Source organism: Aethalodelphis obliquidens, unplaced genomic scaffold (assembly GCF_003676395.1).
Source record: "Aethalodelphis obliquidens isolate GAN/ISIS:26980383/991018 unplaced genomic scaffold, ASM367639v1 scaffold32, whole genome shotgun sequence".
NCBI classification, from domain to species: Eukaryota; Metazoa; Chordata; class Mammalia; order Artiodactyla; family Delphinidae; genus Aethalodelphis; species Aethalodelphis obliquidens.
The window spans coordinates 14,627,241-14,653,287 of record NW_020837976.1 but is presented as its reverse complement, the minus strand read 5'-3'; the positions used below and the strand labels follow the sequence as shown (position 1 = coordinate 14,653,287).

The following is a 26,047-nucleotide window of genomic DNA, read 5'->3' as shown; positions in this document are numbered from 1 at the left end:
TAAACAATAATATGTAAATAAGCAAAACTTTTGCAGCTAAAAGTCAAATCTTGCATATTTGTTTAACAATAGAAGGGAAGAGTATATATAAACGAAATACTATGGATAAACACATTTGGTATTATTATGCTCCTCCTGCTCTATAATTTTACCCAAAGGTATAGCCTTGGGGTGAGTGAGGAGGACGGGCATCTGGAAGTGTCCGTGAGATACTGTCCTAGCTGCCAGGAATACAAAGTTTGATGAGAATCCCAACATTCATGGCTCTCAAATTTTGGCTAAGGAGGAAAACATTTTATGTGATAAGAGTGTTACTGCAAAGAGTTGAGGACCATTAGTGATGCGACCTTTGCCTTTAATGGGGGGAGGGGAAGTTGGGGCATTTTCATAATAGAGGGGACATTTAGACTAAATTATGGAAGACAGATTGGAGTTTATTAATGATAAAGGTATATGTGAAGGTGTATAGTGTATGTAGGGTAGGACATTTCAGGCAGTGGGGAGAATATGAGTAGAAAACCAGAGATTATGAAAATAAATATGTATGGTGAACTATAAGTAGTCCAGGGCATGGTGGACAGGGTGAGGCAGAATGAATGAAGCCAAAATGTCAGAGAGGTGGCAGAGTACAAATGGTGTAACTGCCATGTTAAAGAAGTTTCACTTTAAATTGTTTATGCCCACCTAATACAGAAGATGGCCAATAAGCCATCTGTGGTGGGCAGTTGGAAGCAAACGAAATAACAAAAGGCAAGATAATCTACTCAGTACTTAAAGGAATCGAGACATGAAATATAAATGGGAGATAGTAAAAGACAAAAAAGGAAAGGAAGACCTATCATATAACAAAACATTAACTAAACAAATTAGTATAATTAAAATTAAAGTGTTTAGATCTACATATTATATTGAGTGATCTTTATAGGGAGTAAGAGGACTTGGTAGAGAGTAGGTGCCTAGTCAAGGCACAAAAAGGAACTATAGCAGGAGGAAGTTACCAACAACCTTTCTACAATTTGTTGATTAAGTACCCCATAGAACTCCAAATTCTCAAAGGGTTGGACAGAATACACTGTAGATTAGTTTGTTTTAATCCTCCCTTCATGAATAACTATGAGAACAAAATATATTATATATTTAAAAATCTGTTTGAAGGCATTGAAGTGTTACCAAGGTAGTGAGGACATGAAAGGGTCAAGATCCCAGATCAAAGGTAAACAAGAAGGAAAGAAAAAAAAAAAAAGACAATTGCTCAGCAAGATAACTCCTCCCCCCAAAAAAAAGGTAAACAAGAAAAGTTAGCTTTACATTAGTTGCCACTCTTCTGTTCAAGACAGAAGGAAGTGCTGGCTGAGAAGCTGAGAAGAGCTTTAAGCAGTGTCACAGGGGTGGAAACAAAATTTAGACTCAGAGCCTTCCAAGAAAGAGGTCCTGTCAAAACCCCCAGACTCTCAATTGAGACCCCTAAAAAGCTAGTAATAAGAATGTAATAGAAAAGCCCATACTACAATTGGACTTCAAATCCACTCAGTCTAAGACTGGGTTAAGGTTATTTGAACCATGCTAACTGCCTGCAAGAAGCAGCAGCAAATTCTCTCTGGAGAAAGATAACATCAAACAGAAACTCATATTATATCTAATTTTCCACAGACAATGTCTAACATTCAATAAAAAATAATGAAGCATACAAAAAGATAAAAATAACAGACTTACAAGAGAAAAAAAAAGTCAATAGGAATAGAGCCACAAGAGGTTTACATATTGACATTATCAAACATGGACTTTAAAATAATTGTGATTTATGTGATTAAGAAATTAAACGATATGATGAAGATATTGCAGAGAACTGGAAACTAGAAAAAATCAAATGAAAATTTTAGGACTGAAAATACAATGAAAAACTTATCAGCAGATTAGATATATCTGAGGAGACAATTAGTAAACTGGAATAAAAGTCCAAAGATAGTATCTAGACTAACATGAAGAGATGGACATAAAAGGATGGAGAGATATAAAAGAATGTGTGAAACATGATGAAAAGAGCCTAAAATAAATGTAATTATAATACTAGAAGAAAGGAAAAAGACAGAATGAAGAGGAAGTAATATTTGAAGAGATAATGCAGAGAAGTTTTCAAAACTGTTATCAAGCCACAAATTTAAGAAGTAGCGTGGGGCTTCCCTGGTGGCGCAGTGGTTGAGAGTCGGCCTGCCGATGCAGGGGACACAGGTTCGTGCCCCGGTCCGGGAAGATCCCACATGCCGCAGAGTGGCTAGGCCCGTGAGCCATGGCCACTGAGCCTGTGCGTCCAGAGCCTGTGCTCCGCAATGGGAGAGGCCACAACAGTGAGAGGCCCGTGTACCGCAAAAAAAAAAAAAAAAAAAAAAGAAGTAGCGTGAATCCAAAGGAGGATAAATACAGAGAAAGCCAAAATCCACCAGAGCACAGCATAATAAAATTGGTAAAAATCAAGGACAAATAAAAAATTCTCAAAAGCCAACAGAAAAGCAGGCACTTCACAAACTTCAAGGAGACAATAATAGAACTTACAAATGACTTTTAAAGTTAAAATAATTCTATTACCTAACAAAAATATTCACTAAAAATGAAAGCGACAGATTTTTGCTTCCAGTCCTGAGTAGGTCAGAAATTAACTTCCAAACTGAAACAAGAAAAACTGATCTCAAGAAAAGAAGAAAAACCTATCTCAAGAGTAGGAAACAGGTAGCAGAGATTGTGTTGTCTGAGAGAAAAGAATAAAATGCAGTGAATTCAACAATAGCCTATGTTTTCTGCCTGAAGGGAACTTCTAAATTGCAGCACAGAGGAGGAACACAAATGGAGCCAAGCAATCTCACTGAGTTGAGGAATCAGAGATTAGAGTTGGGGGAAGCAGAAATGGCTAGTATATGAGGGACTAAGTATCCAAGGGAAGGGAGCATAAGGGTCTGTTTGAGTCTCTGGCTGAATACCAATCTGTGTATGTGCAGGATGAAAACTCATGAGGAACTCCAGGGAAAGAACAATTACGGGGAAGCTGCAAAAAGAACAATTCACAAAACTCAAGAGATGGGGAATTCATACCAGTCAGAGTGGAGAGGTCTCAATGAATACAGCAGCATTCAAGACAGATCACAAAAGGGCCACACCTTAGGTGTGTGGCAAAATTAACCCTGGAGTAAAGGCTAAACTAGAATTACTCTAAAACTGCTTAAATAAAGGCCTTGAATTGATCAAACTAATCTTAAAGCAAACTTACTACTGTCCAGAACAAACCTCAACACTTTGTAGAGGAACAAAATCAAATTCAGCACTGAACAACAGAAAATTCATAATGTATGACATTCAATTACTAGACAAATGAAGAAACAAAAATGTGACCCATAACCAGAAGAAAATCAATCAATAGAGGTTGAAAAATAACAGAAATGATGGAATTATTTTAAAAAGACCTAAAATGAGCTACTACAAATATTTTCAAAGATATCATGGAAAACATGATAAGGAGAGAAATGTAAGAAATATTTTTTTAAACATGGAATTTCTGGGAAAGAGAAATATAACGTGTTAAATGAAAATTTCACTTTATGAGATGAACAGTACATTAGATACCTGCAGAAGAAATGATCAGTGATCATGAAGATACAGAATGACAAATTATCCAAAATGAAGCAGAGAGAAAAAAAAGATGAGTCAGTGAAAGAGGAAGGGGAGGGGAGGGGAGAAAGAAATAGAATATTGGTAACATTTATAAAATATGAAACAATCTAATGTTTTTATGTATGAATATTTGTGTTTCTATATATATACATGCATATATGTATACATACATGTGTACATACTCACACATACTAAAGTGCCAGAAGAAAACAATGGGGGTACAACAGAAAATATACTTGAAGGGATAAAAGCCTAAAATTTTTCAAATTTGTTAAAGAAGCTCAATAAAGCCTGTGTGGGAAAAATATAAGGAAAACCACATCAATTCACATCCTAATAAAATAACTGAAAACTAGTGATAAGAAAAAAAATCTCAGTAGTAACCACAGAAAAAGGAAACATTACCTATAGAACATAAAGAACTATGGCAGACTTCTTACTAGAAATTATGCATGCCAAAAGACAAAGGCATGATATCTTTAAAGAGCTTACAGAACTATCAACCTAGAATTCTATATTCAATGAAAATATCCATCAGAAATAAAGAAGAAATGTTTTTTTTCCCTTAGAAAAACAAAAGCTACGATAATTCATTGACAGCAAATCTGCACTGCATTAAATGTCAAAAAGTTTTTCACGCACAGGCAAATGACACCAGATAGAAACCTGGACCTGGTAAAAGAAAAATAAAATGTTACAAATAGTAAGTTAGTTACAAATGATCACCAAGCAGATAATATAAAAGGCTTTTCTTTCTCATTAATTGATCTCTTTAAAAGATTGTTTAATGCAGTAATAATAACAATGTATCGATATTTTAAATATATGTAGAAGCAAAATGTTTCACAACAATAGCACCAAGGACAAAAGCATATTGATATAAGGTTCATATATTCTATATAACATGGAATGATAGTATTTGAAAGTAGAATGTAGTAAGTTAAAGGTTAACATTATAAAACTTAGAACCACTAAAAAACAAAACATAGAAGCATAGCTAATACGTCAATAGGAAATCCCAAAACATAATCAATTAACCTAAAAGAAGAGAACAAAAAGAAAAAGTACAGATGGGACAGAGAGAAATTAAAAAGCAACATGGTAGATTGAAATACAAACATATCAATGATTACAACTAATGTAAATGAACTTAATGCCCCAAATCAAAGGACAAGATTCTCAGACTGCATAAAAAAGCAAGACTGAATTATATGCTATCTACAAGAAACTCACACAAAATATAAAGGTGAGGACAGATTAAAAGTAAATTGAATAGAAAAGAATGTACCATTCAAACATTAGTCAAAAAAAGTTGGAATGGTTGTTAATTTCAGACAAAGTAGACATCAAAACAATAAAACTGCCAGGGAAAATGCAGACATTTCATAATGATAAAGGGTTCAGTTCATCAAAGCATCAAAGTAATCCAACTGAGTATGCACCTAACAACAGAGTTTAAAAATATATGAAGGAAAAATGACAGAATGGAAATGAAAAATAGAATAAAAAACAATAAAAGTTAGAGATTTCAACACTCTTCTGTCAGTAAGCAATAGAGGAAGAAGAAAAATCAATAGGGTTATAGAACACAAATGAGACTATCAACCAATTCAATCTAATTAACATTCATTTTAAGTGTGCATGAAAAAGCTACCAATATAAACTATATGCTGAGCCATAAAACAAGTGTCAGCATATCAAAAAGTACTGACATTGAGACAAAGAAATTAAACAAGAAATCAATAACAGAAAGCTATCTGGAAAATCACCAATTATTTTAATATTCAGTAGCACACTTCTAAATATACTATGGGTCAAAGAACTCATAAGGGAAATTAGAAAATATTTTGAACTGAATGAAAATGAACACATAACACATCAAAATTTAGAGGGTGCAGTTAAAATAGTGTATAGAGGGAAATTTATAGCTCTAAACACCTATTTTAGAAAATAGAAGATCTCAAATCAATACAGTGTTTCCATATTAAGAAACCAGAAAAAGAAGAATACACTAAACCCCCATAGCAATCAGGACAGAACTAATAAAGATTAGGGCAGAAATGAATGAGGTATAACATGGACAAACAGTGAAACAATGAAAACAAATCCTTTGAAAAGGTAAAACTTTAGACAGATCAACAGAGAAGACAAACTACAGTATCAGGAATCAAAGACAGACACCACTACACATCCTAGTCATTAAAAAGATAAAGAAATATGAATAACTTTATGCCAATAAATTTGACAACCTAGATAAACAAATTGCTTTAAGGACACAAATTACCAAGACAGATCAAGACATAATAGAACACTTATTAGCTCTAAATCATTTAAACAAATTGAATTTGTAATTAAAAACTTCTCATAAAGATAGCTTCAGGCTCAGATGGCTTCACTGATGAATTCTCTTAAAATTTAAGTAAAAAGTAATACCAGTCTACACAAATTCTTTCATGAGGTAGAGGAAAGAGGAACATTTTATGTGGCTGATTAAAAAAAAAAAAAAACCAAAGGCTTTACAAGAAAAGTATAAACCAAAATCCTTTATGAACATGAATGAAAACATTCTTAATAAAATGTTACCAAACTAAATATAGCAACATGTAAAAAGAGTAATATAAAATGACCAAATGGGATTTATCACAGAAAAGGTAGATTAGCCTAACAATTGAAAATCAATCCACTATATTGATAGAAAAAAAGATAATTATATGATCACATTGATATAAGCAAAAAAAGCATTTGAGAAAACTCAACAACCATCTAGCAAGTTATAAAAAGAAATTTCCTCAATTAGATAAAGGGTACTTATGCAAAAACCATAGCTACAATTAGACTTAATGATGAAAGAAATAATGCGTGCCATATGAGATTGGGAAAACCCCCAAAATGCCCACTCTCAGCATATCTCTTTGCATCTCCTCTGTATCGTATTGGAGATCTTAGCCAGTGCAATAAGGAAAATGAATGAATAAGTGAATGAATGAATGAATGGTATAGAGTTCAGAAATTAGAAAATAAAACTGCCATTATGTATAGACAGCATGATCATATATGTAGAAAATCATAAGTAATTCAGAATAGCAAAATTACTTATTAATTTTAGCAAGCTTGCAGGGTATAAGGACAATATATACAAATAAGGTATATTTCTATATTAGCAAATAGAAATTGAAACAAAAATAATATTTATAGTAACATCCCAGACATGAAATCACTTAGAGATAAATTTAACAAAATATATACACTATTATACAGTGAAAATTAAAAAGTACTATTGAGAAAAATTGAAAAAGACCTGAATATATGGAGAGAGAGATTGTGTCCATGGATCAAAAGACTCAATATGGTTAAGATGTCAGTTTTCCCCAAATTGATTTATAGATTCAGTGAAATCCCAGTATATTCTTTTGTAGAAGTTGACAAGCTTAATCTGAAATCTATATAGAAATTCAATGCAACTAGAATAGCAAAAACAATTTTGAAGACAAAGAATAAAGTTGAAGAATTTACACTGCCTAATTTCAGAATTTCTTATAAAGCTATGTAATAAAGACATTGAGGCACTGGTATTAGGATTAGAGAGATAACTGGAAAAGGGTAATGAGTCCAGAAATGGACTCACATATAGGTGATCAATCGTCTCTTGACAAAGGTACTGTACTAGCTTTCTAATGTTGTGCAACAAATTACCACAAAGTTAGAAGCTTAAAACAACATACATTTATTATCCCACAGCTTTTGTTAACTGGGGTCTCTGCTCAGAATCCTAAAAGGCTGCAATTAAAGTGTTGGCCATGGTCAAATATGAAGCTTGAAGTCGTCTTTCAACCTCACGTAGTTGTTGGCAGAATTCATATCCCTGCAGTTGTGGAATCCATGGAGGCTTGCTTCTTTAAGTCCAGCAGGAGAGCTCTTTACAGAGAGGGCCCTACTCTCTCTTTTAAGGGCTTCTGCTTGATTAAATCAGGTTACCTAGGTTCTCCTTTTTGATTAACTCAAAAGCAACAAATTTGGGACCTTAATTCCATCTGCAAAATTCCTCTACCTTTGTCACCTTCTGTTGGCTAGATGCAAGTTACAAGTTCCACTCCCATTCAAAAGGAAGGAATTGTACAAGGACATGACACATTAGTGGTCACCTTAGTGTGTGTCTGTCACAGGTAGGAAGGTAACTCAATGGGGGAAAAGATAGCGTATTCAACAAATGATCCTGGACAACTGCACAGCCATAAGGAAAAAATAAAACTTCAATCCTTACATCACTCCATACACAAAATTAACTCAAAAGGAGAATATAAAAAAAAGAATGTCCATATGTATATAATTGAGTCACTTTGCTGTACAGCAGAGATTGGTACAATATTGTAAATCAACTATACTTCAATAAAAAATAAATTTAAAAAATAACTCAAAAGGAATTATAGACCTAAATATAAAAACAAAAACTAAAATTCTGAAGAAAACATGAGATAATCTATGCAACTATATAGTAGGCAAAATATGGTTTCCAGATTTAGCAAATAAAAATACAGGACTCCCAGTTAAATCTGAAATTTAGATAAACAACAAATAACTTTTAGCATACATATGTTACATTACATAGGACATACCAATATTTTAAAAAATCCACACATGGGTTATTGGTGGGCTCGGGCAGTTAAATCGGACACAGACTATTCCAGGTGATTTTGAAATCATGACTGAGTCATGAGCTGCAGACTAGTTTTGTACTAAAACCGTGGTATAATGTGTGATATTTCAAGAATAGTTTGTCATTTTTACCCCAAAATTGTATTAAAATCTGAGAAAATTTTTTAATTACATGATTTTTACCTATAATAACTGAGTTACTGTAGTAATACTGTTTTAATCCTTTTTTTTCTTTTTTTTTTTGGAGTACGCGGGCCTCTCACTGTTGTGGCTTCTCCTGTTGCGGAGCACAGGCTCCAGACGCACAGGCTCAGAGGCCATGGCTCACTGGCCCAGCCGCTCCGCAGCATGTGGGATCTTCCCAGACCGGGACACGAACCCGTGTCCCCTGCATCGGCAGGCGGACTCTCAACCACTGCGCCACCAGGGAAGCCCTAATCCTTTTTTTAAATAAATTTATTTCATTTATTTATTTTTGGGTGTGTTGGGTTTTCATTGCTGCGTGGGGCTTTCTCTAGTTGTGGAGAGCGGGGGCTACTCTTCCTTGCAGTGTGTGTGCTCCTCATTGCGGTGGCTTCTCTTGTTGCGGAGCACAGGCCCTAGAGCACGTGAGCTTCAGGATTTGTGGCACGCGGGCTCAGTAGTTGTGGCTCGCAGGCTCTAGAGTGCAGGCTCAATAGTTGTGGCACACAGGCTTAGTTGCTCTGCGGCATGTGGGATCTTCCTGGACCAGGGATCGAACCTGTGTCCCCTGCACTGGCAGGCGGATTCTTAACCACTGCGCCACCAGGAAAGTCACAACACTGTTTTAATTCTTAATCAATCCTGTTTCTAAATTGTGATTTTATATTATTAGCTAAATTAGGGAAGTAATATTTTATTTATTTACAATTTTATTTTATATGTAGTGAAACAAGCTTCACTGGACTTTTTGGTCAAGAAAAGACATCCCTTTTTTTTTAAAAAAAAATTGAAGTATAGTTGATTTACAATATTGTGTTAGTTTCAGGTATATAGCAAAGTATGGTCACATATGTATTCTTTTTCAGATTCTTTTCCATTATAAGTTATTACAAGATGATGAATATAGTTCCCTGTGTGATACAAAAAATCCTTGTTGTTTATTTTATATACAGTGGAATGTAGCTGTTAAACCTATACTCCTAATTTATCCCTCCCCCCGCCAAGACATCCCTTTTCTGAATACAGAAGTAGTTTATTACTATAAACCAAATGATGATGATGGAAGTGATTCTAAAGAAATAAAGGCCAAGGGGTCATACTAGCTTTACTTCATACTAGTTTTACTTAGAAGTGTGATCCCTCGTATACTGAGTTCAGTTTTGTGGCCATAAATGACAGTAAAGTGCTAAAACTACAGTGTGTTACCCACCGATATATTCTGGCTAAAGAAGCAATGAAATTATCAAAACTTAAGAAGCATTTACATACATACATAAAGAAATAAGGGATTTTGAAATAAAGAGTACTGATCCAACAGAAGCAGTGTACAATATTCACATATAATCATTACTATTTTGTAGGCTTATAAAGTAGCAATTTGGTTTGCTAAGAACACAAAGACTGTGTACAATTGTTGAAACATTAGTGCAAGACTGTATCAAAGGTGTATGTGTGATGTTGGGTAAATTTGTAGAAAAGAGAGTAGCTCAAGTACTCTTTTCTCATGACACTATAGCTTGATGTGGCTATGCAGGAACTAGCTAGTAATTCAAAAACAACTCCATATAATAAAACTAGCAAAGTGTTTGTCATTGGAAGCTGAAGAATGCAAATATTCCACTAACATGGCAGTTTTTCTAGTACACATGCATTTTAAACATCATAATGATATGAAGAAAGAATAGCATTTTTTGGCCTCATTGCCAACAAACATAACCAATTTTGAACAGTATAAAACTATGAAGGCTTACATTATCCATAAATGTCGTTTGACAGCACAGCAGCAATAGGAAAATATTATGGACCATGAATCAAATTATAAATAAACATATTAATTCCTTCATCTAGAATGTTTTACTATTTAAAAAATCAGGTGAATTAAATAGTGGGCTTAGCAACATGTTAAAAATGTGGATTTTATAAAGGCAAATGCATAAAATTTGAGTTTATTCTATTTATTTCTAATACAGAAGCCAACCACTAACAAATTACATGCTGAGGCATGATGGCTATAGAAGGGAAAAGTTTTGTTGGGAATTTGGAACAAATCTTAAGTGTTTCTGCAATGTAAGAAACTAATTTGGTCACAATTTTTATAAGATAGGAACCGGAGAGCCAACCTGCCTTATCTGACTGATATTGTTATTTTTTTACTGATTTTTAATACTTCTTTGCTAGGTTGAAATCCAACATTGTCTTCAATGGCAGATCAGATTGAAAAGCAAAAATGAATGGCAGTACTTTGGAAGAGCAGCGTCATTATGTATTTTTATGTCATATTCCATAATTTCAATAAAATTTATTTGTGATGATTTTTTTTTTTTGGCCCCACTGTGTGCCATGTGGGATTTTAGTTCCCTGACCAGGAATCAAACCTAGGCCCCAGCAGTGAAAGCGCAGAGTCCTAACCCCTGGACCACCAGGGAATTCCCTATTTATGATGATCTTGATACTGAACATCTGTGAAAAATTATCATTGAACTCCTCTCAAATTAGATGTTTCAAATTTTATTTTCCATCAAAATAAGATCCATGCATAGAAAATCCATTTCTTTCACTGAAAGAATTTTAAATTTAACTATAATTTTAAAGAATTGTTGAAACTGGTTAGTGATAAAAGGCTAGAGACAAATTTTGAAAACATACCACCACTTCCTTCATTTTGGACAAAAAGTTAAAAGTTTAGAATGAATAATCAAAGCCTATTGAAACTGCTTTAAAATCTTTTCCATTCCTAGCAATATACTATTGTGATATTTCTCTATGTGAGTGTTAATAAAACAAAACAGAAAGAGTTTAAATATATATGTTATCACCTGTGAGTATCATATCACCTCTCCAAACAAGACTGCACAGGTTATAAATGAAGGAGCAAGCTTGTGTATCACATTAAAAACTTTCAATGTTAACATACATAGTACTACTGATATAGCAGGCGCTCATTCAAAGTGTGTACAGGCACTTATTCTGGGGGAATTGTGATTTCACACATACATTTTTTTTTTTTTTTAGTTATGACTGCAAACAAGAAAAAGTTATGTAATAGTCATTCTCTGTATTAATCACCTGTATGCATACTTTCAATGAAGCTTTTTATCATTTTTTCCTATGTTGTGTCTATTCAGATTATGTTTACTAAAATATAATCTGCCTATTGAAACTTTTAATAAAAATGTCACATTTCATTTTATAGTATTTAATTTTTAATAAATTTTTAAAAAGTTTTAGTCCATGGAGATGGACAAAAATAATCAAACCTGGTTCTTCACCACAGATAATTTAGGAAGCCCTGACCCAAATCATCTAGAACACAGTGAGTCTATTAGAACACTACTTTGAAAAGATGGATTTGTTCCAACATGATTTATATATTAGGGAATAATCTGAAAATAATGCAAACTTCATGTTTGCTCCTGAACAGTTCTTTTTATGAAACACACTATGTGAACACAGAAAACTGCACCCAGCTGAACTGGTCCATGTAGGAATTTACACAATGCACACACCCACACACCTGAAACAACCATCAGTTATCTCAGTTCCTCAGGAATGTAACACTACAAGGTTGTGCTTTGCTATCCTTTTACATTGTGAACTTTTTTCAATATAAGAAAACAATCTCCTAAATGTCTAAGCATCCTGGTTCAGAAACATCAAGCAGTACATGCAAAAGCCAAGTTTCAAGTATTGAGGAGAAGCTTGATATAATAAAGTATTTGGAAAGAAACATGGGAATGTGCCATTCCCTGAGCAACGAGCATAAAGGAATCCACATTGAGGACCATCAGAGACAATCTGCAAAAAAGTCTATGGCTGATATAACTTCAAGTGCTACAAAGTCACTAAGAACATGGCCTAAAGAAAAAAAACAATGGAAAGACTGGTGAACATTTAGATTGAAGGCCAAACAGCAAAATAACCAAGAACAACCTTTTTCACAAAGAGAAAGCAGTATCAATATACAATGACCTTCAATGTGAATCACCCAAACCTGTAGAAGTGGCTCCTTTTCATGCTAGTTATGGCTGGCTTAATGCTTTCAACTACCACTTTATCTGTCTCACAAAGCTCATAAATCCAGGGACTACTGCTATTTATTTTAAAGAAATTGAAAAGGGATACTTTGCAACTGAATAATGATATGTCTGAGAATTCCTCCTTTCCTCAAAAAAGTGAATGCTAAACAGAGTTTTAAATAAAGTTAGAAAGCAAAATGCGTGAAATGTTATAGTGCATGAATTATGAAGTTAAAGGTCAAAACTACTACCCATTTTGTTTGAGATGTCTTCAAATACGGTACTTGCTTCCTATTTTGAGGGATTCACCTTATACAATCAAGCATATGGAACCAACAAAGGTGCCATTTTGCCTGCCATTGGTAGCTTAATTTTAAAGTTTTTTACATTACTACTAGCTTAGAAAATAGCAACATGAAAAGGCATGGCAGACAGTGAAAGCATTCCCCAACTCACAAACATTCATTGGCAAAGGGTGGAAGCCATATTGACTCAAGGTATTTGAGCACAGCCTATCAACAATCATTAACTATTTGCTAATTAAGTTATGTTGACTCAGCACTGTCCCCTATGAAGCTAGATTTAAAAAGAAAACAGGAAAAGGTTGAGCACAGACATAGTGGACACACATTGAAGGGAAATATATTCTACAGAATTAACACAGGCAAGTCACAAAACAAACAAACAAAGAAAAGGACAGCAACAAAAATAACCTTCAATAAGAAGCCAGAGTTGCTACAATATATTACATAAAATGTCCAGTTTTCAATGAAAAAAATTACAAGAATTTCAAAGGAATAGGAAAGGGTTACCCATGTTAAGAAAAAGAAAGTCAGCTGTCTCTGAAGGGGCCCAAATATTAGACTTACAAAGGTTTCAAAAGAGCTATTATAAATATGTTGAAAGACCTAAAGAAAAACACATTTAAAGAATTAAAGGAAAGCACGATATTGACAACAAATGGAGAATCTCAGCAAAGAGATAGAGGGAAAAAATATATATGAAAGAACCAAATGGAAATACTGGAATTGAAAAGTATAATGAGTAAAATGAAAAATTTAGTAGAGGGGCTCCTCAGCAGATGTGAAATAGCAGAAGAAAGAACAGTAAACTTAAAAGTAGGTCAACAGAGATTATTTAATCTGAAGAGCAGAAAAAGAAAAAAAGGGATGAAGAATAATTAGTCTCAGAAACCTGTGGGTAACCAAGAATACCTACATACATGAAATGGAAGTCCCAGAAAGAGAGAAAAGAGAAATGGGGGAGAAAAATATTTGAAAAAAAAATGACAGTCAAAATATTTTTATTTTGATGAAAAATATTAATCCACAGATCCAGGAAGCTCAACAAATTCCAAGAAGGATAAACATAAAAGATCCACATTTAGACAAGTTATGGTCAAGCTGTTTAAAGCTAAGCAAAAAGAAAATCTTCAAAGGAGTAAGGGAAATGATTTATTACATATAGGGAACAAGAACACATTACACACACACGCGCACGTGCGCGCGCAAAGAAATCAAGGAAGACACAAATAAATGGAAAGATACTGCTAAAAAAAATATTAGCAACTAACAGCTCATCAAAAACAGTTGAACAAAAAGGCAGTGGGATAGTACAAAGTCCTAAAAGAAGTAAACTGTCAACCAAGAATTTTATATCCATCTAAACTATCCTTCAAAATGAAGGCAGAATAAAGATATTTCTATGTTTAAAAACAAAGCAAAGCAAAACAAAAAGACTTAGAGAAAAGTTGCTGGTAGACCTGCTCTATAAGAAATGTTAAATGAAATCCTTTAGGCTAAAGAGAAATTTACACCAGTTACTTCATTGTACAGACATAGAGGACACCAGAAAAGATAATCTTGTAGGTAAATGTAAAAGAATTTGTATATGTGTGAATTCTTAACTGCTTTATAAGACAATTACATAAAAATCACAGTTATAAAACAGTATTACTGGGCTTTTAACATGAAAAGATTATATGTATGACAACAATAGCATAGTAGAGTAGGGAGGAAATGTTATATTGGAGCCAAGCTTATAGTTTACTGGAATACTGTTAGAATTCATCTTAAGGAGATTATGGTAAATTAAAATGCATATTGTAATCACAAGAGCAATGATTTAAAAAATAGCCAAGGAATTAAAATGTTACACTACAAAACATTTATTTAACACAAAAGAAGGCAGTGAAGAAGCAGCAGAGGAACAAAACCACATGAGATATAAAGAAAAAAAGGAGCAAAATGCAGGATATAAATCCAACCATATCACAATTACATTAAATGCAAATGGATTAAACTTTCCAAGAAAAAGGCAGGGATTGTCAAACTAGATAAAACAACAAGATCCAAATGTATGCTATCTATAATAGCCACACTTTAGATTCACACATAAATAGCCTGAAAGTAAAAGGATGGAAAAAGATATACCATGCACATAGTAACATAAGAGAACCAAAGTAGCTATGCTAATATCTTTAAGTAAAATATATTACTAGCGATGAAGGACATTTCCTATTGATAAAATGATCAATTTATAAGAAAAAAAGTGATTATAAACTATTATAAACTATTATATGAACCTAACAGCTGAATTCTCAAGGCACATGCATCAAAACTTGAAAAAAACTGAGGGAGAAATAAACAATTTAATAATAAGAAATGGGAGACTTCAATACTCCATTTTCAACACAAGGTGGAATAACTAAACAGAAAATCAGCAAAAACATAAAAGAACGATAAGTCAACCAACCTGACCTGACATCTATAGAACATTCTATCTAACAACAATAGAAATCATATGAAACATTCTTTGGGGAAAAATTTTTTTTGCTACAGCATAAAACAAATCTTAACAAATTTCAAAGGGTTGAAATTATGTGAAATATATTTCCTGTACATAATGAATTTAAATCAGAAACCAACAACAGAAAATAATTTGGGAATTCAAATGTTTAAAAATTAATGCATGTCTAAATAAATCATGGATCTAAGAAGAAGTCAAAAGGTGTTACTACTATGATTATGTTATGTTATATGGTAAAAGAAAGATCATCTGGATGGGTCTAATCTAATCATAGAAGTGCTTTAAAAGGAAAGTTTTCTTCAGCTGGTAGAAGAAGGGGAAGTCAAAGAGATTTGAAAAAACAAGAAGAAATCAACATGCTGTTGTTGGCTTGAAGATGAACAGGGCCAGGTGATTAGAAATGTGGGCAGCCTGTCAAAGTTGAGAGTGGCACCCAGATGACAGTAAGCAAGGAAAAGGGGACCTTAGTCCTACACTGCAAGGACCTGAATTATACCAAAACCTGAATGAGTTAGGAAGTGGATTCTTCTTCAGAGCGTCCACAGGAGAGCCCAGGCCAGGGGACCCCTTCATTTCAGCCTTGTGGGACACTCAGCAGAGAACCCCATCAAGATCAACCAGGCTTGTGACCTATAGAACTGTGAAATAATCAATGAATGTTGTTTTAAAGTGCTAAATTTATTATAATTTGTGACACATAAATAGAAAACTAATAGAACTCATAACTAATAAGGAAACTGAACAAGTAATAAAAAAAAAATCTTTCCACAAAGGAAAGTTCAGGCCCAGATGGCTTCACTGATTAATTCTCTCAAATATATAAAGAAATAATAACCCCCATTCACAAACTTTCAGGAAGTAGAGGAGGAAACACTTCTCAACACATTCTATGAGGCTAGTATTACGATAATATCAAGCCAAAGATATCTTAAGAAAAACAAGGATCAGTCTCTCTAAGAATGTAGACCTAAATATCATCAACAAAATATTAGTAAACCAAATCTCACATAAGATAAAAGAACTTATACACAATGATCAAGTGAGATTTATTTCAGGAATGTAAGGTTGGCTTAACATCAAAAAAATCAACTCAAGTAATAGAGTGTATTCATAGAATGAAAAACAAAAACCAAGACCACACAATTATCTAAACAGAAGCAGAAAAAACGTTTGACAAAATTCAACAACCATTCACAATAAAGACTCTCAGCAAACTAGGAAGAGAACTTTCTTAACTTGATAAACAGTATCTATAAAAAAACCTATAGCTATAGGTTTTATTTAAGAGTACTTAATGAAAAAAGATCAAAAACAAAATATGCATGTCCACTGTCATCTCTTCAAGTCAACACTATACTAAAAGTTTTAGTCAGTGCAATAAGGCAAAAAAAAAAAAAAAAAGACATTATGGAAAGAAAGGAAAACTTATTTGTAGACGTCATGACCCTTTATGTGGAAAATACTGAGGAATCTACAAACAAAACAGAAAAACTACTAGAATAGTTAGTTCAGCAAGGTCACAAAATACAAGATCCATATACAAACATCAGTTTTACCCTTAAACAACACAGGGTTTGAACTGTGTGCTTCCAGTTACACAAGGATTTTTTTTCCATGAGAAAAATAACTCAATTTAAAAATGGGTAAATAAATGGGCAAAAGATATAGTAGCCTTTAACCAATGAAGACATACAAATGGATAATAACCATATGAAAAGATGCTCATCATTATTAAACATTAGGAAAGCTAAAGTGAATAGCCTGGGACTTCCCTGGTGGCGCAGTGATTAAGAATCCGCCTGCCAATGCAGGGGGACATGGGTTCGCGCCCTGGTCTGGGAAGATCCCACATGCCTCAGAGCCACTAAGCCCGTGCACCACAACTACTAAGCCTGTGCTCTTGAGCCCGTGAGCTACAACAACTGAAGGCTGCGCGCCTAGAGTCCGTGCTCTGCAACAAGAGAAGCCACTGCATTGAGAAGCCCACGCACCACAACAAAGAGTAGCCCCTGCTCGTTGTAACTAGGGGAAGCCCGCACGCAGCAATGAAGACCCAACACAGATGAAATTAATTAATTAATTAATTTTTAAAAAATAAAGTGAATACCCTGTTAAAACCAAGGAGAGAAAGTACTTCACATCTACTATAATGGTGATAATCAAAAATATAGAAAATGAGGAGTTGGAGAAACCGGAATTCACATATACTGTTGGTGAGAATGTAAAATGATATGGCCATTTGGGAAACAGTTTAGTAATTTCTTCAAAAATTAAGCATAAAATTACCATACTACCCAGCAATTTCTCTCCTAGGTACCTATCCAAGAGAAATGAAAACGTATGTCCACATAAACACTTGTAACACAAATGTGCACGATGACACTATTCATAATAGCCAAAAACTGGAAACATTCCAAATCTCTATTAACTGGTGAACTGTGAAACCAAATGTGGTGTATCTATAAAATGGAATAATAAAAAGAAGTATTCAGCAATAAAAAGAAGCAAACTACTGATACATGCTCCGACATGGATGAAACTCAAAAAATGATGCTAAGGGAAAGAAACCAAATGTAAATGGCTCTCTATTGTATGACCCTATTTATATGAAATGTCCAGAAAAGGCAAATGCATAGAGACAGAAAGCAGACTAGTGGTTGCCTAGGGCTGAGGGTAGTAATAGGAATGACTGCAACAGGGCATGAGGGATCCTTCAGCAGGCATGGTCCTTAATGGACCAATGCTGGTTGAATGTCATAAAACTGGATTGTGTGATGGTTGTATATTCTATAAATTTATCAGCATCATTCACCTTTAAAATGGGTGAATTTTATAATAAAAAGACAACATTCATTCATTCACTAACATTTACTGAATGCATACCTTGTACTAAATACTGATCTAGGTACTACGGAACCATCAAACATAATGAGCCTGCTGTAATGAAAATCCACATTTTAGTGGAAAGAGACAAATTGTAAACAAACTAACTACAAGGTCATTTGTCATTTTTTAAGAAGTATAAAGACAATAAAAATCAGGCTTTTTGATGAAGAATAACGGGTGAATGACAGAGGCTCAATGAACCCTTTCCACTTCTTTTACTTGCCTCAAGATTTCTTTACAAGGTCCCTTCTGCTATGATAGACAACATGTCATTAATACAGGAGATCCACACTTCATCTTGTTTCAGGTGGGCCTTTAGAGCCTATTGGCTGGAAAGTAACTTGATTTGGGAGAGATTTATTACACAATGCCCTAAATACTGAATGACAATATATAATTAGAGAACAATACAATTTGTAGAAAACAGGTGGAAAGAGGTAAAGTTAACTATAATGACAACAAAAAATACAAGTGGGGCAGATGTTGCTTACTTCACTGCTGAGAGGGAGTGATGATGAATACTCAAATCAAAAATTAATCACTGCACAATTTATAATATATAGTTTCTTTAGGGCCTGAAAATCATTATGATATACTGTATACTGATAACTTTTGGACATATTTTGGCTGAGATCATGATTAGGATGATTATTTAAGCTTGAAACAGTCTAAAGAGCATAAAAACTTAAATTAGTTCTTTAGACTAAGTCTAGAAAGTAGGAGAAGCCCTGCTCACAGAAAACTGTCCTAAAATGCTGCTGTGGAGGAGGGAAGGGGTATGGGTAGCAACAACACAAACCTGAATTCTCACAGCACTTTTCATGTAGGATGGAAGGGAGTGAACCCAGGCATTTAAACCAGGCCATTACTCTTGGCAATGATTCCAAATATTGGGTTGGCAAAAAAGTTTGTTCGGGTTTCCCATAACATCTTACAGGAAAACCTGAAAGAACTTTTTGGCCAACCCAATACAAAAAGCAGGTACCTGTGAGCACAGACTGGCCTACTCGCAACAGTCTTCATGTTTCTACACGTCTCAACAAGAACTAAACAAGTCAAATTGTATGGAATATCTGTGCATGCCATCATCTGTTCAACACAGCCGATCCGTCTAAATGACCTGTATGTAAAGGGCTTCCACCAATAAGTCTCACCTAGGAAGACTGGCACAACTTGGGTAGGCACAGACAGCATCCTCAGTCTATCAGGTTTATTAGCGGAGTCCTAAACACCTAGTAATTTAAATGACACCACAGTCAACGTGATTTTGATTAATCTCTTAGCGAGAAAGACAGGACAATCGGCTTCTTCCCAAGAAGTATTCAAACCTGGAAGTCTTGCTCATTAGTATAATATTAGTCATAGTTATAGTTCCTCTCCCAGTTAATATTTTTCAGGCTGGTGCAATGGGTGTCCAGCATAAAGTGGCTGCTAATCCATAAGATATTTAATATATTTCTTGGAAATACAAATAAACAACTGTACATGTTTGTTAACTTGGCTATGAAAGACTGCTAAATCAGCCTACTTCAGTCCGCAAGAAAGGCATTTTCCTTAGCTGTCACAATGTTGCCTTTCAACGCTCTCTGGAAATCACTCTGACCAAGTGTGGTTTCTTTCACAGGGCAGCCAAAGTTGCTAGGCAGCACCAAACACACCTGCAATCAAGTGCTTACAAAACAGAGTGAGAATTTTTTTGGCACTATTAAGAAAACAGAAACAGTCATTAACGTAAGACCTTCCTAATATTCGTAAACCCAAACCTGACACAGAACCTCTCTTCTCCTTGGAAGGCATACTTTGAGGGAAAGGCAGAGGGGAGAAAGCTGAGGCATCGTGGAGAAGTAGAGAGGAACAGAGGGGAGCAGAGAAGAGTAGAGGAGAGAGGAAAGGAAGAGCAACATTGAAAAAATAACACTTTAGTACAGTTCATACAGGTTTTTAAAAACTCTTTTAAACTCAAAGGACTCATTTTTGTGTTAAAAATTGCATATTTGATTACCTCACTCCAAACCAAAATTAGTTTAAATCCTTCTATCTACACAGAAAAATCACAGAAAAAGGACATAAAGAATTGGATAGAAGTGATGACAAAGAGACTTGTCAGTTTCCATCTTATAGACTTTTCCTGTTTTCTAGTACTTGTGTGATTAAGCACACTAATCATTTCTTCAGACAGAAAATATTTCTAACCTATCTGTACCAAGAAGATAATTCAGGAAGATGTATTTATAAAACGCTGCATGTGATAGGACTCACCAGCAGTTTGATTAACAGAAGACATTTATTTCTATTACACTAGCACAAATATTCTCCAACTTTAGTGTTCATAAGAATCACCTGGAGGGCTTGTTAAAAATGCAGATTTCTGGGTCCCACTGCCAGAGTTTCTAATTCAGTAGGTATGAGTTGGGTCCTGAGGATCTGCATTTTTAGAAAATTTCCCAAGTGATGCTGATGCTGCTGGTCTAGGAGACACATTTTGAGAACCACTGTGCTACCAAATGCCTCCTGACTTGATGAATGTGTTCCATCTGGCTGTGGGAAGTCAGTGTTCAGATATTTTTCATTCCCTTACCTCATACAATGGGCCAAACACAATTTCCTTTCCTGCTCTGGTCTCCTCCTCTATGACTGGTTTATACCTAAACATTTATTATTTATCCTCTTTTTGTGAATATTGGAACAAATAATTCTTTCCCATTAAAGTGGGTACCTTCTGTCCACAAAGTATCTTTTTCTCAAAAGTCTCTGTGTGTTCTATATGTAACTAATAGAAGAAAAGTATATTTGGAGTTCTTTTCACTCCTTTTGCTCTCCCCTGTATTCTTATTTTATATCCATTACTTTTCAGCATCTTTTAGTTCTGCACAGTAGCAGATGAACCTCATTCAGCTCTTTTGTTCAACAATGTTGATTAAATTTTCTACTTCCTACCTTATCTGAATTTGCTTTTATTTTAAGACCAAATCTACTTATGACAAGAGCACACATAAACCTTTGGGATGCAGAGGATAATTAACCTATCCGTAACTACATTTCATTTCTCTATCCTTTCAGGGTATTAACAGATTTTCACAAAGTACTGCATCATACAGAAGGCACATGGGATATACCTGATAGAGCACCTTTTAGTGGGTGAAGTCACAGTTTATTTCATTTTATTTTTTTAAAGAGAATTCTTTCTTTATTTATTTAATTTATTTTATTTTTGGCTGTGTTGAGTCTTTGCTGCTGCACACGGGCTTTCTCTAGTTGTGGAGAGCGGGGGCTACTCTTGGTTGCAGTGTGCGGGCTTCTCATTGCGTTGGCTTCTCTTGTTGCAGAGCATGGGCTCTAGGCGCATGGGCTTCAGTAGCTGTGGTGTATGGGCTCAGTAGCTGTGGCTCACGGGCTCTAGAGCGCAGGCTCAGTAGTTGTGGAGCATGGGCTTAGTTGCTCTGCGGCATGTGGGATCTTCCCAGACCAGGACACGGATTCGAGTGTCCTGCATTGGCAGGCGGATTCTTAACCACTGCACCACCAGGGAAGTCCCCAAAGTTTATTTTTATTAAGAGTTAAATCTGATTCCTATAAGGAGATGTTAATAAAGCTCAAAGACATGCCCAAAGTAACTGAATCTAGAGCCAAAACCATGAAGTTTGGTTTCCAGCGTGAAGGCCAGATATTTATATTTCTGTAGTTCTTATTTAAATCTCTATTTCTCTTTTATTACTTTGGACCCTCAAAATAAGTAATCTTTACAAGATTCCTATTAAACATCAATTTGGGCTTTAATTACAAGTTACAATAAATCTGACAACAATGTATCTTCTCTTCCCTTAAATTTTCTCATTTAAGTATTTTTCTGGTCCATAAGGTTATATTTTTACCTTCTTTAAAAGAGCAAAAAGCATTCAATACTATATCTCCTATAAGGTTTTGTTACTCTGCATTTGTTATGCTCACAATACACTTTCTCCCTCCCATAAAGCCTCTTTGTTTTCTTAAGAATACCATTAAATTTGTATGCTAAAATTTAAAAACTACATTTAAAAGATAGTTTCAATGAAAATTTCCATTTTGGGGTATTATAGAGGGGGATACACTTACCTGTCCACTACAAACTAGAAAAAATATATAAAACAACTGTTTTCAGACATTGGACAGCAGCTAGTAAAGGTATATGATCCCTGGAAGAAGGCAAACAAATGAGCTAAGCCATACAATGGTCCTTCATTTCTGTTTGGACAAACATCCCAGACTACGCTAGAGGGAGGGTAGTGCTAAGCAGAACACAAAAGTCTTGGTGAATTACGGAGACAGAGATCGGAGTTCAGGGAGGCTGAGGTGGCTACAAGTTACAGAACAGAGTCCCAGAGAAGAGAGAGCTGTTCAGAAAAATAGCTGAGTAATCGGCACATAGGCCGTTTGAGTTTTTGCTGAATGCCAAGACTGCACATGTGTAGAGCTAAACTGCGATAGCCTGGGAAAAGAACAACCAGGGAGTTGGAAGTAAAACAGTTCCCAAAAGTCACACGGAACAGGGAGGTGTACAAGTTTTGACCAGTCAGAATGAGAAAGTCATAGCTGATCCCAGGATAGTCAGTCCTATTGAGAACCCAGAAAGAGCTAACTAAATGGTTGTTAGAGAAAAATCTAGCCTACAGACTAGTCCTAATAAAGCCTAAACATAAGCTTCTGAGAAGTCAAGATCTACCAATAACTTAAATGCCCGCTAGGACACTCTACAAAGGAAGACAACAAAATCTAGATACTCATTAATGTAACATACACACTAACGAACAGCCAATAAAAAATTACAAGACATACAATGAAATTTGACTAGTCAATCAAGAGGAAAAAACCCAGAAATGACAAATTAGCATATGAGGATTTTAAAAAATCTATTATAAATAAGCCCAACATAATTAAAGATTTAAAGAAAAACATGAACATAATAATAAGATATAAAAAATAACCAAATGATAGTCAATAGATGAAAAGTGACAAATCTAAAATGTTAACTCCATGCAGTAAAAGTTTCAGGAGATTAGATGTTGCTTAAGGAACTTGAAGACACAGAAATAGACACTATCCAAACTGAAACACACAGAGAAAAAAATTAAGATTGGGGAACAAAGCCTTAGTAACTTGTGGAATGATACAAGTGATACATGTAATTGCAGTGACAGCAGAGGTGAAGATAGAAAAAATATATGAAGAAATGATGATTTAAAATATTAAATTTAATAAAATCTATAAACCCACAGACCCAAGAAGCTCAATGAAACTCAAGCAGAAAAACACAAAGAACACCAAGGGGCACCGTTATCAACTTGCTAAAAACTAGTGATAGAAAGTTCTTGAGCAGGAAGATTAAAAAACACATGACATACAAAGAAACAGAATAAGAATGAATCTTATTTTAAAATCTCATTAGAAAAAAACATACCAACCAGAAGAAATTGTAGAATATTTTAGAAGTGGTGAATAGAAAACAAAAACACACTGCTAAGCCAGAACTGTATAAAAATTTCCTTTAAAATTGAAAGTGAAATAGATATTTTCACACAAACAAAAGATAGAAGAATTTATTACCAGATAATCTGTATGGCCATAAACAAACAAACAAACATATATCTTCAGGTATAAATAAAATAATACTAAATGGAAACTTGGAAACAAACGAATAAAGACTTCCAGAAAATGGAAATATAAGCAGTATCTTTTCATATTTAAAATTTACCTAAAACAAAGATAATGAGCCCAAGCTTTTCCCATGGGAGCCGCCAGGTCGAGAGGAGCGTAGTCTTCTCCTCTCACTGCCGTGGCATGTGCTCATCCACTGGTATCAGTGTTCTCTTAAAAGGAGGAGTCATCTGGCATAAATGTCACTTTACCTGCTGTGTTCAAGGCTCCTGCTCAACCAGATATTGTGAACTCTGTTCACACCAACTTGCACAAACACAGCAGATAGCCCTATGCTGTCAGTGAATTAGCAGGTCATCAAACCAGTGCTGAGTCTTTGGGTGCTGGCTAGGCTCTGGCTCAAGTTTCCAGGGTTCGAGGCAGTTGGACTGACTGTTCTGGCCAGGGTGCCTTTGGAAATAAGTATCATGGGGGCCACATGTCTGTGCCAACCAGAACCTGGCAACATTGGCACCGCAGAGTGAACACAACACAGAAGTGATATGCCATCTGCTCTGCCCTGGATGCCTCGGCCTTATCAGCACTGGTTATGTCTAAAAGTCATTGTATTGAGGAAATTCCTGAACTTCCTTTGGTGGCTGAAGATAAAGCTGAAGGCTACAAGAAGAACAAGGAGGCTGTTTTGCTTCTTAAGAAATCTAACAGGCCTTCTTAAGGCATGGAATGATTTCAAAAAGGTCTATGGCTCACAGCAAATGAGAGCTGGCAAAGGCAAAATGAGAAACTGTGTCATATCCAGGGTAGGGAACCCTGCATCATCTATAATGAGGACAACGGTATCACTAAGGCCTTCAGAAACATCCCTGGAATTACTCTGCTTAGTGTAAGCAAACTGAACATCTTGCAACTTACTCCTGATGAGCACATGGGACATTTCTGCCTTTGGACTGAAAGTACTTTCCACAAGTAAGATGATCTGTATGGCATTTGGCGTGAAGCTGCCTCCTTCAAGAGCAACTACAACCTTCCCATGTGCAAGATACTCAAAACAGACCTTTGCAGAATCTTGAAAAGCCCAGAGATCCAAAGAGCCCTCAGAACACCACACAGATTCATCTGTGAGTCCAGAAGAAGAATCCACTGAAAAACCTGAGAATCACGCTGAAGCTAAACCCATATGCAAAGACCATGCACTGGATGGACATAATTCTTCTCTAGGAGAAGAATCACAAACTCTGGATGGATAAGGCAGCAGCAGCGTTAGCAGCCACATCGAATGAGGAAGGGGTTCCAGGCAAGAAGCCTGTGGCGGAGAAGAAAGGAAAGAAGGCTGCTGGTGTTAAGAAGAAGGCTTTTGTGGGGAAAAAGGCTGCAGTGACCAAAAAACCACCAGCTGAAAAGAAGCCCACAGAAAAGAAACCCACCACAGAAGAAAAGAAGCCTGCTGCATAAACTTTAATTTGTGCATTCCATAAAGGTCAGATCATTTCGGACAGTTAATTCTGAATAAAGACCTGATCAAAGAGGCAAAAAAGAAAAGAAAACAAAAACAAAAAAATGAGCCCCAAGTAGAGATAATGCTAAAACTGTTGACATATATACATTACTATGTATGAAATAGATAACTAATGAGAACCTACTGTATAGCACAGGAAACTCAGTGCTCTGTGGTGACCTAAATGGGAAAGAAGGGGGGACATATGTATATATACAGCTGATTCACTTTGGTGTACAGAAGAAACTAATACAACATTATAAAGCAACTATACTCCAATAAAAATTAACTTAAAAAAAGGCAGGAAAAACTAAAGAAAAACTGAAAAATTGGTGAAAAACAGAAAATAAATTACAAGATGGTAGATTTAAACCCAACCATATTGGATAATTAATCAAGTGTAAAAGATACTAACACTCCAATAAAAAGCCAGGGACGTCAGACAGGATTATAAACCAAAGCCAACTACATGCCAAATCCAACTATGAGAACCCTACTTTAATTATAAAGACAAAGATAGGGAAAACTAGAAGGATGGAAAAGAATATACTCTACAAATTCTAATTATAAGAAAGCTGGAGTGGCTATATTAATATCATACAAGGTATTTCAGAACAAGTAATATTATCAGGGACAAAGAAGCATGTTACAAAATGAAAGAACTTAATGCACCAAGAAGACATTACAATCCTAAATGCAAAGGCATCTGATAACT

At 35.1% G+C, this 26,047-nt stretch overlaps 1 protein-coding gene and 1 pseudogene across 16 annotated transcripts in view; one reads left to right on the top strand and one right to left on the bottom strand.

Moving 5' to 3' along the window:
- KIAA1328 (KIAA1328 ortholog) overlaps nt 1–26,047 on the bottom strand; it is a 381,988-nt gene that overhangs the window by 166,167 nt on the left and 189,774 nt on the right. The window lies entirely within an intron of this gene.
- LOC113631368 (60S ribosomal protein L4 pseudogene) lies at nt 23,733–25,468 on the top strand (annotated as a pseudogene).